Source organism: Peromyscus maniculatus, chromosome 23, assembly GCF_049852395.1.
Source record: "Peromyscus maniculatus bairdii isolate BWxNUB_F1_BW_parent chromosome 23, HU_Pman_BW_mat_3.1, whole genome shotgun sequence".
NCBI classification, from domain to species: domain Eukaryota; kingdom Metazoa; phylum Chordata; class Mammalia; order Rodentia; family Cricetidae; genus Peromyscus; species Peromyscus maniculatus.
In genome coordinates this window covers 9,301,275-9,315,836 of record NC_134874.1, presented here as the reverse complement: position 1 = coordinate 9,315,836, position 14,562 = coordinate 9,301,275, and the positions used below count along the sequence as shown (strand labels likewise).

The window sequence follows — 14,562 nt, the reverse complement described above, 5'->3', positions numbered from 1 at the left end:
GGGAGAGGGTGGCGTCTTCAGGGATTTCATGGCTTCAGTTTCCGTGGAGGTGGGGTAGGAAATCATTTCCTAGAGGAACGCAGGCTTGTGTGATGGGAGAAAATCATGACAGTGAGCAAAAGTCATTTGTGAAATTGTGCTTTCCGAGTCCTGGTGCATCATTTGACGGCGGTCTGCAGGATCGCGGGAGTCAACACTTTGTGATCCTTGACTCCCACTATTCTGAGAGCCCAAGGGGATGACAGAAAATATACTTGATCAGGTCCATTCTCTGGCACTGTCCCTGCCTGGCAGACGGATGCCCGGCCTGTCATCTAAACACCCAGTTCTCAATTTTCTTGTGACATTGAAAAGGTAGTCAGAAGCAGTTCCCGAGGATTTTATAAAGATTCGAGCTGGTGGATACTGCAGAGAATACTCTGTAAACCATCACATCCGCTGTAATGACACTGCTGGGTCTTTGTCTCTAAGGGGACATCGAGGACGTCATGCCCTAAATTGAAGCTGAGTGTTAACTAAAGATTCAGTAAACTCCCCCCTCTCCTGCATGCCATGCTTGGATCTGGGGAGGGGGGGACTAGGCTCAGAATGTGGGAAAATGGGCTCTTGGAAGGATACAAGGTAAAAACATCTATTTAAGGCACTCTTGGTATTAAACCCCTTAACTTTAAAGATGTCTGTAGAGCCAGGTGGTAGTAGCACACACCTTTAATCCCAGCACTTGTGAGGCAGAGCCAGGCGGATCTCTGAGTGTTCGAGGCCAGCCTGGGCTACCAAGTAAGTTCCAGGAAAGGTGCAAAGCTACACAGAGAAACCCTGTCTCGAAAAACCAACCAACCAACCAAACAAACAAACAAAAAAAGATGCCTGTAGACAAGTTGCTGCATCCACAGGGTCCTGAACTCATCACAGAAGAATTTCAGCAAAGGGAGAAAACACAGCAATGGAGGGGAAATGTGCCTGTCATAAGACAGCTATGCCCGTAATACCAAGAAATCAAACAGGGTCAAATCTGAGTAAAAGCTTAAGGCTCTCCAATACCAACAGGGCTGTGGGGATGAGGGCCCAGGGCAGGAGAAACTAGCCCCAAAGGCAGGTATGGCCTGCTGGCCACATGGCTCTCAGATAGAGTCTACTTCTAATTGAAGAATTAAATGATACAGTTCACTCTCTTCTTAGAGGATACTAGTCTGGAAGCACGTAATACTTATTTCTGAATACATTTTCAAGTTCCGGAAACATCTTCTACTCAATATTATTTAGGTTTTTAAACATATGAAATTAGTAGTCTTAGGGACGAATTGTACCAATTCCAAAGGTCATGACTTTAATATTCTGAACATTTTTTGTAGAGAGAGTCTTAATTTTAATGAATTAACAAGACAGGGTGCCACGCATCCCAAACTGGCCTTGAATTCACTGTGTGGCTGAGGATGACCTGCCACCTCAGGCACTCTTGCCTCTGTTTTCCAAGTGCTGGGATCATAGACGTGAGCAACCATGCCTGGTTTGTGTGCTGGGGATCAAAGCCAAGACAGACCTCTTGCTAGGCAAGAACTCTACCAGCTGAGCGACATCTCTAGCTCTAGGAGGATCTTTAGTGAGTGATCGAACCGAACTTAAAAAAAAATTCCGAAACGATATTATTTATCTCCTCTTTATAGATGGAAATGAGCCTCGGAGACACCAAGGAAGGCGGCTGACATCGCTGGAGTCAGCGGTGGGGGGGCACAAACCGAGTTTGTCTAAACTTGACGTCTTTGCTCTTTAGTCATTTTCCAACTAGTACTGCATGTTCGCGACTCAAGCAGCCTGACCGCAGAGGCGACCTGCCGTCCCAGTGCCTGGAAGGTGAGAGAGACTCTGGGCTGTTCCCTTCAGTCGTGCCTCGGAGTCTGAGAATGTCCTTCGGGCTCAGGAATCTCAGAACATCGGAGTCAAGTGCTTATGAGTTCACCGGGGAAAGAGTCTACGGCATTACAGTTTTCCAAATGCTCCTGGTAGCAACAGGGGCTAAGCGGAGAAGTGTGCGGATCAAGGTGACTGGTGAGTTCCAGCTCACAGCTAGAGATAGGCTTCAGAGAGTTTCTCAGACTGTCGGAGCTAGGATCAAACTCAGGACACCCAGACTCACCCGGGCTCTCGTTCGTTTTCCTTTCTCCCCTTGAATGTCAGAAAGCGGGCTGCAGATTTTGGCCTCTTTCTATCTAGATGCTTCTGGACTGTTCTAAAAGAGCCCAAATGGTTACAAATTGATTTCCTCTCCTTCCCAGTGAATGGCCCTCAAGTACTACTCACATCTGAGGATGGAGATCAGGGTGTCAGAAGGACTCACAGGTGCTGGCCAGGTGAACGGACTCTAGCCACTTCAGAAAGTAAATGTTTCAAAGGCCAATTTCATGATTATGATAGAAGGCTGTATGTCAATGTTGTGAAGGAACTATAAAGCATAGTATAGTTTTTTTTTTTTTTTTGGTTTTTCGAGACAGGGTTTCTCTGTGAAGCTTTGTGCCTTTCCTGGAACTTACTTGGTAGCCCAGGCTAGTCTCAAACTCACAGAGACCCACCTGGCTCTGTCTCCCCGAGTGCTGGGATTAAAGGCGTGTGCCACCACCACCCGGCACTGTATTTTTAAACTAAAAGAATAAAATTAAAATGAAGATCATGGTCTCAGAAAACCCTGCTACAATTCCCTCATCAACTGCTTTTATTGAGCAACTACTTTGTTCCCCAAACAGAACCAAAATGCCTGGTGAACCAAATGAGCTGTGAGGTTGGATGCTACTCACAGACAGAGGTCATATTTCTTGGGTTTACTGCATCCTCGTTGAGATGCCTGGGGCTCAGCACATCTTAGGTGCCCAACAACCCAGGAATGGAGCCTTAAAGTCTACAATCAGCCTTAAAGTCTACAGAATCAAACCAGTGAGGACTGTGAAGGATGGGAGAGCCCGGGATGTCCAGCGCCTGGCACTTCCAGCAGGGATTTGCCCCAAAGGAGAGAAAGAGAATGAAATCCCTTCCCTTCCTTCCAGGAGCTACGGGGAGGGGGGGGGGAGAAGGGAGGGAGGTGGCCTGCCAAAGGGAAATATCAGCTGGACTTCACGGGCCCAGGAAACCAATCACAGACCCAGAAAAAGGGGAATTGAAAAGGAGGGGTCTCTGTGAAATCACCCGGGGTGGATGTCCTGCTTCCCAGAGTCTAGTCTGCAGGCCAACATCACCATCCGAGATACAAACCCTCAGGCCCCACCCAGATGCCCTGCTTCACAAGCCTCAGATTCGTGTGCATAGGACCAAGGAAGCATGTGAGACACCTTGGGCCCTAGTTTACTTCCGAATGACCGATGCGCCTTCGGGCAGTCGCCAGTCTTTCAAAGCCTCAAGCAGAAGTCTTCCAGGTAGCAACTGTGATAATACTAGGTTGAATCAAACAAAATCCGACAATTCTGTGACCTACAAAGATGACAGTTTCAAATGAAACTCCAATTTCAGCTCAATCTACACCCCGTTCCCAACAAAAGCATTTCTGATCTAGGATATGAAGCTTAAAAAAAAAAAAAAAAAAAAAAAGGCTCGGGCCAGAGTCTATTTATAACAGCCCACGGGTACGCAGGTGAGCTATGTGTCGGCCACAACATTGAGTCCCCCTTCCACTTAAAAAGTGGAGGTTTCTCGTAAGATTTATGGGAACATCAGGCTTCCTTGTGCTCATATCAAGCTGAGATTTCTTCAGACGCCCTGCTCTCCATCTTAGGAGGAGGTGTGAGGATGGTTTCTCAGGAGGGGAGGTGAAGTAATTGCAATTATTCGGACTGACTGAGGGTAGTCAAGAAACACATAGGTAGAGAGAGGCTGGAAAGCTACAGCTCACAATCTTTTTTTTTTTTTTTGGTTTTTCGAGACAGGGTTTCTCTGCGTAGCTTTGCGCCTTTCCTGGAGCTCACTTGGTAGCCCAGGCTGGCCTCGAACTCACAGAGATCCGCCTGGCTCTGCCTCCTGAGTGCTGGGATTAAAGGCCTGCGCCACCACCGCCCGGCCTACAGCTCACAATCTTAGACGTATGCAGCTGTCAATCACAGCAGGACTGGGTGGTGGTATCACCTGAGCTCTCGGTCACCACTGGCCACCACACAGCCTCCTCCACACCTGCTTCCTGCCATGGCTTTGGAGGGAAGACCCTATTTAAGACTCCTTTAGAAAGTGGGAGTTTCAGTAGGAAAGAGTGAAGTCTCCTTCTGGAACTCTTTAATGAAGGGCCAAGAGGCGGCTGGGCGTTAGGGTCTCTTGGAAGACCGAAGTGACTCACGAGGTCTCCTGAGGGCGCTCAGCCTCTGTGCAGCTCATGCCTCTGGCTGAGGGCTGTCCCTAACTTTCCATGCCCTGGTTGAAATTCACCACCATCTGTATGCATCCTACACTGGAATCTTACTAGGCCAGCTCCCTACCACCCAGGACTCTTGGTAGGTACCTGCTCCATCTAACGCTTCTCTTACTGTGGAATGGGTACCGAGCCCTTCCTATAGGAACATCTATCTTCTCAATGAGGCCTTTTCTCTTTGCTGTCAACCCCAGTCCTGACCTCCCCCAGAGCCGAGCAGATTCCAGTCTTGGTCCTTCACACAGAGGGAAGAGGTCATTCCAGGTCCCATGTGCTTCCCATCTTAGCGTCTTCCCTGAGTTTGGCGTTGGGCTCCTTTTGTACACCTGCCAATCCCCTGGGAGATCCCAGCCTACCTCAGCTTCAAGGACACACCCTCTTTCTCTATGGCTCAGAAGAATGCTACAAGTCTCCCTCGAACTGAAATCACTTAACGAAGATAACCATAGGTCACTAAACAGTCCTTGATGACTCCGAGGGGTGGGATGGAGGACCGAGACCAGAGACACACTCCCTGGCACTGGGTTCATATCCTGACCCTGAGTGGCTCTGCACAGGCCTTTAGCATCCTTGTTCCTGTTCCCTCATCTGTAAAATGAAGATAGTAGTGACTTGGGATGATGTGAGCCAAGATCTTCTTTCCCATGCTGGCCTTACACTGTCCTTCCTGGCACCTCATGTCTCACGACATAGTTATACATAGTTATTCAGCTAATACTTTTCCTTAACATTGATTGGCATGTGTGTGTGTGTGTGTGAGAGAGAGAGAGAGGGGGGGGGGAAGGGAAAGAGGAGGGAGGGAGGGAAGGAGGGAAGGAAGGGGAGAGATATAGATAGATAGATAGATAGATAGATAGATGGATAGATAGAGATGATAGATAGATAGATGAGAGACAGAGACAGAGAGAGAATAAGCTAGCTAACAGGTACATATGTGTGGCCTGAGGTTCATGTATGTCTTCCTGAATTGCTCTCCATCATATTTTTTGAATCGGGGTCTCTCACCGAATCTGGAGCTTGCTGATTTGGCTAGATCACCCGGCCAGACATCCTTTCATCTCCACCTCCTGAGTACTGAATTTATGGGTATGTGCTTCAGAGGTAAGCCCTGAGGAATTGAACTCAGGTCCTCATGTGTGAGTGGAAAGTTCTCTACCAACAGAGCCACCTCCTCATCCTCTATCCAGCTCATGCCTTTGGAGTGATACCCATGTGTTTGTCAGGGTATGTGCTCCTTTCACAGGGGCCCCCAATTTCATTGCATCTCACCGCCGCCCCCCCCCTCCGCCCAATTCCACTGTGCCTGATCCTTCTGGCTGGGTGGGACCTGCTTTCTTGTACCAGGTCCCTGGTTACATCCTCCTTGCCAGTGCCTTTAACTGTCCATCAAGAATGTTTTCATAGATGATCCTGGAAACTCCAGCCATAATTGTTTTCTATGCCCTGCTTGGACTGCCTGGTAAACCCTCACCCCACCATCCCACACGTCCTGGGATAAGAAACTCAGAAGGAATTCTGATGGTTATAGCTGTGGTCTCTTTGATCTTTGCCCATTGGCTTTACTGGCGCTTCCCAAGCATCTAACTGATGATTGTAACACCCTGAGGTGTGAGGCGAGGTGGTTTAACCTAGCTTCCGCAAGAGAGAGGTTTGGGAGAGGCTGCTGAGCCATGTGCCCAAGGTCACCGGGTAATTAAATGGCAGTTACTGAACTTGAAGCCGGCTTGGACCAGCTCCGGAGTCTTTACCGGATTTGTTCATACGGAGGTGTCTATCACGCTTGGTGTCACAGGACTAACGGCCCCAGAAGTGACAGGGCTGGCCTGGGAGAAGGCTGACTGTCACCAGGGAGGTCAGAGTTGTTGTATGAACAACTCCATAGAGCTAGAAGCAAGAGCAGAGCTTGTGGATATGGCCAGGATGCCACACTGGCCTGGGAGAGGGCAATTTAGGAAGCAGTTCCAGGGGTGAGCCACAGGTTCACTGCATGTTTACTGCATGTTCGCCGGCAGGCCCGGGACACGACCTGCTGCTGGCCGAGAGAACAGTCGCCTGGAAGCTGCTCAATGCCTGTGAGATGATGAACCCAGAGGAAAAAAAAAAAGAGTGCTAGGTGGGGACTTACAGAGACATGTGTGACACCGTCGTCAGCCTTCAGAAAGCCGAGACTCACAGTCTTAATTAAAATGCCCAAGGATGAATGTAAAGAAAGGCTGGCAGGAAAAACAATGATTCTCTACTACACCTAGGGGGTTGGTGAGGGAGGTGAGTCTTCCAGGAAAAGGGGAGGGGGAGGGACAGAGGGAAGAGAGTGGGTGCTCAGGGGTGTGTGCGTGCCTGTATGTGTGGAGTGATGGTATGGAATGGGAAAGATAAATTTCTCCTTATTTATTTTTAGATAGGGTCTCATGTAGCCCAAGCTATGAATATTCTTTTTCTAAGAGATCAGGAAATTGAACAAAAAGAAAAGTTTCACTGAAACTATACCTCCCAACTTTTTATTAGGAAATCATGCACACAGGCACATGTGTGTAAGTGCGCGCGCACACACACACACACACACACACACACACACACAGGTCTTGCTGTTTTAGCCAAGGCTGGCTTCGAACTCCTCCCACCTTGGCCTCCTGAGTGTTGGGATTACAGATGAGCATGAATGACTTGTTAGGAAATATTTACACACAGAAACCCTAAACGAGTAGCATAGCGACAGCCTCCATTAGATTCCGTAGCTGTTTACATTTGTATCTTTGCTCATCTACCCCATCAAAGCATCATTAAGCATTTACTCATCTACCTGCAAGCTCTTTATGTATTCAGTTATCTGTCATTTACCTGCCTGTCTGTCTGTTCATCTACCTGTTTGTCTTAACTTATCTGAAGCCCAGGCCTTGCATATGTCTACCACTGAGCCAGACCCTGGTCCTTCTCCTTACAGTGAATCATCTTAAAATAAATTGGAGACATCATGATGTTTCAGCCCTGAGTAATGGCAAAAATAAAAATAATTATAACATTCTATCAATATAATATGCTAATATTAACAATCATTAGTATAACGTATTCTTTACTATTATGGTTTTGTTTTGGTCTTTTTTTTTTTTTTTGACAGAGTCTTGCTCAGTAGTTTCTGCTGGACTCAACCTTGGAACAATCCTTCTGCCTCACTCTCCTGAGTGCTAGGATTTCAGGCACGAGGCATCACACCAAATTTTCAGCCCTAAGTTCTTCAACATGATGTCTTTGCTCTTAAATTTTTCACCCAATACTCAATGAAGTTTTTTTTTGTTTTGTTTTTATTTTAATGCCAATCTTTGCAGGAAGCCAGAGTGTCACTGCTTGAGAGAAAAGCTGACATCTTACCTCCCAGCCACAGCAGTTGTAAGTTCAAGACCAAGTCCAGGATACTTATCTTTGACAGTAGCTTTAGTTTAGGCTAGAAATTTAACCTGACTACACCTATCTCTTTAAAAACAAAAACAAAAACAAAAAAAGAACAAAGTCCAAGTATTCTTCCACCCAATGTTATCACAACCTTTTCTTGTCTTTTATTCCCCGAGAGGGTTTCCTGTTTCTAGACTCTAGGACAAGGCACCCTTTGGGTGCTCAGTCTTCGGGTTCCAGGGACTGAACTCTGGTCATCAGACTTGGCATCAACCCTCTCTGTCTGCCTGGCCATCTCGTGGGTTCTGTCTGCTTTTTCTCTCAAGCAGCAGGGAATTGATGACTATGTATCTCCCCACACCAGAGTTGTGAATGTCTGGTAAAAAGATAATAAAAAAATAATAAAAGCACCTAGATAGTCCAAAAGTAATAATAATAATAGTAAAAAATCTCTACCCAGCTAGGAGACCTATCTGGTCTGGTGAACCTCTGTCGTGCTTTGTAAGGAGACAAAGGGGTCTCGTCTCTGAGACTGCGTCACAGGAGAAGGAAATGAGAGGCGAAGACTGCGCTTCGTCAGCAGACTTGCTCTTGACTCTGTCGGCTACCTGAACACTGGTGTGTGATTGTAATTGGATTTCATTTCACTTGTTGAATATTTCAGGGCTGAGCTGCAGCGTCAACATCAGAGAGACAAATGAACCCAGAAGACGTCAGTTGCCACTGCAATCTATCTAAAATTAAAATTAAAATTCCCGGGATGGAAGACAATCTGATAATATCCACAATATCAAAAAATAGGATATTTTTATGGCTAAAGGGAACTGGCTATGCACACCCCAGGTCTTAACCCAGTTTCTGTCAACTGGATACCTCTTAGACCCTGCAGACACCTTAGAGCAGTGGTTTTCAACCTTCCTAATGCTGTGACCCTTGAATAGAGTTCATGTTGTGATGACCCCCCTAGCCATAAAATTATTTTGTTGCTACTTCATAACTGTAATTTTGCTAGTTATGATTCATAATGAAAAAGCCCAATATGCAATCCCAGTGGGGGTGTAGAACCACTGTCTTAGAGGAAAGGACTGTCTTACCCTTTCCTGATGCCACCCTCTCTCCTAGGAAGTCTCGCTGGAGTTAGAAGTTCAAGGTTTGTCCCTTAAAGCAAGCCACCCAACTCTTGTTCATAACAAGACATCAAATCCTTTAGCTGCTGCTTTGATTTCACGCAGGCTCCCTTCTTCGTGTCTAAGTGGAAATGGGTTCCGGAAAGGTCCACCTTGTTTTTCAGTTTGGCTGCGAAGTTTTAATAAAAAAGCTGTTTCCAAAAGTTATTTAACGCTGAGATGGTGGAAGCCAATAGAACTTTGGGGCACCTCTGAAAGCCTGGAGAATTTATTCCAGGGACTTTTCATGACAAACGCCTGATGCACAGTATGATGCTTTAGACTCAGGACTACCCTTCCTGGGAAAATCACCATCAATACAAGATGGCGCCGGGTACTGTGAGGCACAAAGCAGGGAAACATGTGGGACAGGGCACACCTCCCTGCTGCACACAGAAGCCATGTCCCTTGCAAAGGGTTTCTGACTTCCATTTGAACAAGGAACTCTCCTTTTGGGCAGAACTCAGGGACTGAGACTGAGCAATGTACGTCTCAGGTGAGGGAGAGAATATTGATGCTAATGAGGCTCTGAAGACCACTAGCCCAGGGCTTGCAGCTCAAACACCTCTAAAGTCAGGCAAGTGGCATGGACCCCATGCACTGGCCCTGAGATGATCTAGATCAATACACCAAATCAACTGAAAAAAAAAAAAGCCTGTAACAAGAGCCCTCCCCTACATCTAAATCCAAACCAGCAAAACATAACTGTCCACCAGCCTCCTCGCACAGTATCTCAACAGGCATCTCATTGGAGCCACCATGGATTCCAAAGTCTCCATTTCACAGATAGAAAATGGAGGCTGAGGGTGAGGATCAGGCTCAGGCCAAACAACTGGCCAGTCGAAGGGGTTTCTTGCTTTCAGCTTATCTCCTCCTGGTTACTGGGTCCTGTCCCTTTTCACAAGGCTGCCCACTGACTCCTCCTGACAGCTCACACAGTACTTAATGATTGCGTGGATGGCATGCCAAGGGTCGGGAAGCTCAGCTCACTCATCCCGAGTCACTCACTGGATGCATCCCATGATGATGCCCCTGTCGATTCCCTGTGATGCTTTCCCTTGTGATCTGACTGTGGCCAGCTCATCCTGGAAGATGCCCTGTCACCAAAGAGATTCGTGCAAATTGGGGTGGTACTGTCTCTGAATGTCTCTGCCTCTGAGATGTCTCCCCCGATGCCCTCAGCCACACCAGCCTGGCAGCAGTGGCAAAGCACTCCCACCACTCCTGAAGAAATGTCACACTTGGCACAGCGCTTGCTGGATACCCCACTGCCTGATCCAGCCAACCTCAGGGTGGTCAGAGCACTTGTATCAGGCACCTGCCCTCAGACATGCAGCGTTCACACACATGATGTCACATCTGACACATGCAGATGTCTGTTGCGGAGCCACCCATGGTAACGGCCCTAATTCTTAGCCTTTCTTGCTGAATACAGATATGGCAGGACACGTGCCCAAAGAGCCCTGTGAATGCCCACTCTGGGGACCCAGCGGCATTTTCTGTTGATGTGTTATTTGCATTGAACGGCTCCAAGCCGGCTCCATTTCCCAGCGTGGCAGGCTACTCGCTCCCTCCTTCCCAGGCTCAGAAGCTTGAGGTCCACAGACACATAGATGATTTGCCAAGGCTGGGCCAGGGCTGACCACAAAGCAAGGGCTTTGGCTGAGACCAGTGACAGCTAACTCATTCCTGAGGAGTCACTTTAAAAAGGAGCTTTCTCCCTGAAAGGATTAACCAGTTAGCTAAGGCTCATTGCTAGATGGGAACTCGGGACTGATATCTAGCGAGGCTGAGGTAGGAGGAACCCCCAACAGCTCCCTAAACTTACAGGGATGATCAGAAGAAAGGAAATCCTGCTTCATCCATGCCTAACTCTGGGGCCTGTCTGTTGAGAGGACACCATGAAATATCACCCACAGGTTCTTGACAAAATGCCCAGACGTGAAGACCAACCCTGGCTTTGACAGAGAAGAGCTGTGTGACTTTTGGCAAATCCCATGTCTTCTCTAGTCCTTGGCTTCCCTCCTGCACAAGGAGGTCAGGAACCAAGGGCCTTAGAACCTTCTAGAAAAGCCCTATTGAAATGCATATACTTCATGTCTCCTGCAGGGGATGGGGACTCTGCAGACAGAGGGGTCCTGACACCTCTGCTTCCAGCTTGTGGTTCTGACATTGCTGGTCGGCTGTGCAGCATCTGACACTCACTCGATTGGAAGATGTCTAAAGGCGATCAGACATCAGGCGACAAAAAGGCGTGTCTACACTGTCTGCAGCCTTTGTGTTATTAACCACACAGCCTCACACTGCTTTGGGGTGGGAAAGTGTGCCCCTCCGTGGAAACAACCTATGTAAAAATTGCTCTTGAGTTGCCAAATTCAACCTCTTAGTATGCCAGTCTCCCTGGAGGGAGCATACTTCTTGTCTGTGGTTCTTAACTGCATTCCGAAGCACACCCACCCCTGCCGAGGCAAACCGGGAACCTGAGTGACAGGCTGTGAGCCAAGAGCTGTCGTAAGACACCCAGGGACACAGACATATGGACACACACACACATGAATATGGCACATTTTCTTCATGCTTACAAAAACCTAGGCAAGCTAACCCTGAAGTCATCCCTGTGAGGGCTGGAAGTATCTGGAACACTTTCTCCCAGCACCTTGGACAGCTCCTTGATGCTTGGCATGGAGACCCCTGGGGACTTTTCACATCAGTGCACTCCCCAGGTTCTCAGCTTCCTTCCAGGGTCGCTCCTCAGAGATAAAGCCTTTATGGGCTGGCACTGGCCATTTGGGGAAAATGGACAAGAGGCAGGAAGAGATTCTAGATCTCATGCTTGCTTCAGAGCAGACCTTTCAAACTGGGTTTCGTTCTCTTTTATTAAAAAACAAAACAAACAAACAACCCAACAACTTTAACACACGCTGGGTGTCTCTAGACCGCCTGTTACAGACATTACAGTATCTTCAAGGCGGCTCTTTGTAGAAGTGATTCTCTTATTTGACAGATAGTGGGACTGAAGCTCAGAGATGTTATGTGACCGACTGAAATGTCACACAGCCATGGAGCAAACAGGGTGGGACAAAAATCTTCAACAGGTCTCTGATATGCTGCTTGCTCTTTCCCTGAATGTCCTGGGACTTTCGGTAGGGGGTTATCAGACTTTATGAAGTCTCTCTGGAGGGAGGCTGCTTGTGCAGATGCATCTGGAAGTGTGCGCAAAAGTGGGGCATAGGTCAGGCTGGCTATGCATGCACACCCCCTCCCCCCCAGTTTAGGAAGCCACAAACCTGGGTGGAGGTCTCCTTGGTTGATGATGGGCAACTAGCTTGGTTAGCCCTACCTCAGTTTCCATATCTGGAAAGTGAGGTTCAGGTAGCTGTCCTAAGTACTGGGGAAGTCAAGATATTCCAGACACATCCTGTATGCGGTAGGAGCTTGCGGCATACGCAAAGCAGCATGCCCCTCCGTTTCTTCTAGAATTTGGATCGGGGCAGTGGCATTGGCAATCATGGGGATGAAGTGCTTCCTTTTGGGAACCCGTGAAGGATCCTGAAACCCTGCTGAGGCTCCCCAAGACAAAAAGTGGGCATGACCCCTTACTCCATTCTGGCATACACCTCAAGTTTAAAAATCAAGCCCCCAAACAACCTCCATTAGATACAAAAGCAAAAATCCAAGCAAGAAAATCAATTCTCCAGGAAGCTGTGTTAATGCCCACCCCCCAAACCCTGTTATTTGACCTGATCCCAGTTTAAGTGGGGCTGGGCAAGGGGGTACTTTTCCTCATGCCCCCTTTAGAGGAGTGGCCTGAAGGGTCAGCTCCTTTCTATCTTCCTATTGGGGCAGGCACTTCCTGGGTGCCCCAGGCTTGCCTGAATATCACACCTGCCAGCTCACCTTTGGGGACTCTCCCTCCATGGGGGGCCTCCGGAGCTCCCTCTCAGTCTGTGAATATGTGTGAGTGAGGTTTGGGATTCCCCATGAGTAGGACAATGTTTTTTAGAGTCTCATCTGCCGCAAAATGGGATGCATCTCCCCAGGTGCTGCTTGAGCAGACTGGGAGATGGGGGTGGGTGCAGCCTAAATCACCCTCCTGAGGACCCTTGGTTTTGGTCTGTGGGAAACCACAAGATGCAGAGGCCCCAAGATCTGTTCCAGGCTGCATCAGTCCGGACCACCAACAATACTTCCCGCGCACTGAGCATCTACCCTCAGCTCCACACCGACATTTACGACGCTTTAAAGGTTTGCCAACAATCCCCAGGAAAGGGCCACTTCTCTATTTTACACACGAGAAAAATAGGCTTAGAGAGGGGAGGGGACTCACCTGAAACGGTTGCTTTAGGAGTAGAACCCCAGGGAAGTCCCTCTAAGGTCCCTGCCCTGGCTGTATGCCTGAGGCTTGCTCCAGACAGCCAGGTCCCCAGTGTACAGAGACAGCTGCAGGTGCTGAGGCCACCTTGCCCTGAGGGTGGAGGTGAGCCTCTCACTTCCTGTTCTCCAGAGAGCAAGCCCAAGAGTCCAGTGCTGGACTCCAAGATCCAAGTGTCTATGAATGGCCAGGGAAGCCGGATCTCCTGGGGACCCTGTCTCACTCTTGGACCACTTGGATAAAAAGCTATGCGTGGCAGGGACCCACAGAATGCCTTTCCTGTGCTCTGGGAACCATCAGCCCCTCTCAACGGTCTTCTAGGCTTCTGGGCGGGAGAGGTGCAACTTTCCAGGTTGGGGGGAGTGAAGGCTGCTTTACTGGATCGAGGCAGCCCATAGGAGCGGAAGGCTGATGGGGGCAAAGTTGGAAAGCCAAGGAGCAGCGCTCCAGCAAGCCAGCCTTGCACTCCGGTCCCCCTCTGGTCATGCCAGAGTCACCAACAGGGTCACAGGGGTTGGGGGGATGGCAGGAGAGAAGAGGAGAGGGTCTTCCAGAGGAGGAGGTGGCTCAAAGTTGAGTCCCCACAGGTGCCAAGGTCCCCAGGGGTCGTGCATACCCACCCTCGGGCTACGTGCACGCCTTGGGTCATGAATCCCTGCTATTGTGACACGGAGGTTAGGGACATCTGGGGAACGAGGTTGGGAGGGTCCCCTGCCCTTGTAAAGTTGGAGCAAGGTAGCAGGACCCATCTTCCCAGGCGCTCACAGCCCGGCGACCCGGGTCCGCCCCATCGCTAGGAGAGCCAGGCTACCAAGGAGAGCCAAGTTGGGACGCACACAGTCAGAGCCAGAGCACCAGTCTGGGAGAGAGGGTACGTGGGACACGCTGGGTCCGGGGCAGAGAACTCACCTGCCGCTGGAGCCCGCGCAGTTCCAGGGCTGTGGATCTCGCCGCCGATCACCCTGTCTCCCGCGCCTCCTTCTCCCGCGGCTGTCAAGCGCGCAGATTCAGAGCCTCGCTCCGGGGCAGGATGCTCCAGGCTTCAGCAGCGCCTCGGGGTAGGAGCTTCCAGAGCGAGCGCTCCCCGCCCCCTCCCGGTCCCTAGCTCCCGCCTCGCTCCGCCCTAGCCCAGCCAAGTTCAGGACTGGAGGCTGCCAGCGTCCCCGCGCGCGCAACCCAGCTCACCCCGGCCGCAGCTGCCCTTCGGAGCAGCCGCTGTGCTAAGTGGTCGCCCGCACACCCCGCGGCTGCATCAA

The 14,562-nt window shown here is 49.5% G+C and overlaps 1 protein-coding gene across 1 annotated transcript in view; it reads right to left on the bottom strand.

Moving 5' to 3' along the window:
* The window catches only part of Nos1 (nitric oxide synthase 1), a 115,630-nt gene extending 101,280 nt beyond the window's left edge, over positions 1-14,350 (bottom strand). Inside the window, exon 1 of the mRNA XM_042267997.2 lies at positions 14,216-14,350. The gene's annotated coding sequence lies outside the window, so the exon portion shown is untranslated. The remainder of the gene's footprint in view (positions 1-14,215) is intronic.
* Between the last annotated feature and the right edge of the window lie 212 nt (positions 14,351-14,562).